Below are 2160 nucleotides of genomic sequence, written 5' to 3'. Positions count from 1 at the left end.
CCCCCACTTCCCCTGCCCCTCTTCGTAGCCTCTGCTGGCCGGGCTTTCGCGCTCGGGAAATTAACGGCGTCATCATACAATTCGCATTGGTTGGGCCGGGCGAGGCCCTCTGGCCCTCCGGCCGGGCCCTTCGTCTGAAGGGCGCGGAGCGGAGCCTGGGCGGCGCCTAAAGTTCGACTTGGCTAACTACCACCGGCGTCCAAGTCGCGTCGCGCCAGCAGCCCCGGCACCGTGTACTCTTAGCTTTCTTACGAGGCGAAAATCACTTCGCGCTTAGAAAGACTTTTGGCTTGGCGCACCACGCAAGTTGCAAAGTGGGAAGTTGTTTGAGCAACACGGATTTTCTGTCATATGAGGGATGGCATACTACTTTTCAGGAGCCCCCCGCGGCTGCTCGTTGTCTGAAGTCATTGCCAGCGGAGCAAAGGGAAGCTGGAGGAGCTTATATATTGTCGCTTGCAGGAGGCGGCGGTGCCTAAGCTACCCTAACGCTCCGCAGCCTGCCTACCCCAACCCGTCGAGCATTCCCTCTGCTCCCTCTTCAGCTGCCGGCGGCTACTGTCATGCTAGATTATGGCAATAAGCGACGCTGCGGAGTTTCCGCCTGGCCTCACTTCAAACGGAGCAACTTGATTAGCCAAATAGCCAAATGAGGAGGGGGGTGGGAGAGAATTGTTGAGGTGAGTAGGAGTGAGAGAGAGAGGGAAAGGGGGTGGAGGGAAAAGAGGACGGGGGGAGGTATGGAACAAGGGAAGGTAGAGCGAGGGCGCGGGAGGACTAGTCGCAGTGTGCGGGAGGGAGTGGCTTGATTGCACGCGTGGCTTGTCTGCTCGCGGGGTGGTGTCGCAATTACTCACTGCGATTGCGAAGCATGTGACACGTGTAGGACGTCCTGTAATGCGTTCCGAGGGGGGAGGCCGCGCGTTGTTGTGGTTCCCTGAGGGAGTCGTCGGTTTTACCTTCTCTCTCTCTCTCTCTCTCTCTCTCTCTCTCTCTCTCTCTCTCTCTCTCTCTCTCAATCCCCGTCCCACACCCTTCCCCTCTCTCTTATTCTCGCCCCCCCCTTCCCTCCTCGCTTTCAATCTTGCTCTGGTAGTTTGTATGATGGCCGCCATATCGGCAGGCGGCTGAGTGGTTTTTAACTGCGACGTGTTTCCTAGCGCCGTATCGCACGATAGCAGCAAACGCCTTTCTCTGATAAAGTGCGCAAGTTGCACGCCCGCTTTCCCCTCCACCCCTGCCCCCTTCCACCAGCTCCAGGAAGGCATCTAGCCCTTGATTTACGTTCCGGCTAAAAGTTTGCGTGGAGTGTGTTGTTGCCTGTCAATGAGTGTGAGAGAGAGAGGTATAGAACAGTGGATGAGGGAGTGAGAAACGGAGACATTGCTCGGCGAATGCTTTGGTATACATACCCATGGTGGTGGTGATGCTCTCGTAGGCCGTGAGGTTGGTGGGGTGGAACTGCTCCGAGCAGAGCCTCCACAGCCCGGTGTGGCCCGACCTGAGTACGGTGCGGGAGTCCCTAAGGAAGATGCCCCCCGACTCTGGCTGCAGATCGTACCTGAATGAAAGAGCGTCGATGACAATACTGTTGGAGAACATACTTAGCAGGAAATACGGCTTGCATGCAATTATTTTGTCAATAACTGGTTATGTCGAAACCGCGATGTAAAAACCAGTAAATTTTACGACTGCTTTATTTAGAACTACGATTATCTTTCAAATATTTTTAACTTAAAAATAAACAATAAGTTTCTAGCTAAAAGTGCCGGACTTGTTAACTTCTTCTTACCAGTGGTCGGTGGATAGGGCGACGGTCCATAGCACGGCGATGATCACGATCCCCGCCGTGCACGAGGTGAGCACGCGCTTCTCGAACAGGTACCGCTCCTCCGCCATCTGCACAGACAATCATCACGAGTTATGGTGAGTAGTCCGCGTGACGAACGCAAACGATGACGAGCTTACCTTCGTGAGGGTCTCCTGCCGCTGGAGGGCGGCGCGCGTGGCGGCCTCATCCTCGGTCGGGTGGGGCTTCTTGATGGACGGCATGACGTCTCAGATTCACATGGCCCGTCGGTGCGACCTGCAACAAGCGTGACAGAGAGTGTGAGAGATGCGGTGTTCGGGTGCCGTTTGCGGTGCTGTACGCACCCCCCC

The 2160-nt window shown here is 56.0% G+C and overlaps 1 protein-coding gene across 1 annotated transcript in view; it reads right to left on the bottom strand.

The window, feature by feature from the left end:
* Positions 1 to 2160, bottom strand: part of LOC113204391 (uncharacterized) — a gene marked incomplete in the record, with an annotated part of 68696 nt that overhangs the window by 1192 nt on the left and 65344 nt on the right.

The sequence above is a fragment of the Frankliniella occidentalis genome, unplaced genomic scaffold (assembly GCF_000697945.3).
Source record: "Frankliniella occidentalis isolate FOCC.00 unplaced genomic scaffold, Focc_3.1 Scaffold90, whole genome shotgun sequence".
Taxonomy (NCBI): Eukaryota; Metazoa; Arthropoda; class Insecta; order Thysanoptera; family Thripidae; genus Frankliniella; species Frankliniella occidentalis.
Note: the sequence above shows the minus strand (reverse complement) of the source record. Positions and strands in the feature narration are given on the sequence as shown.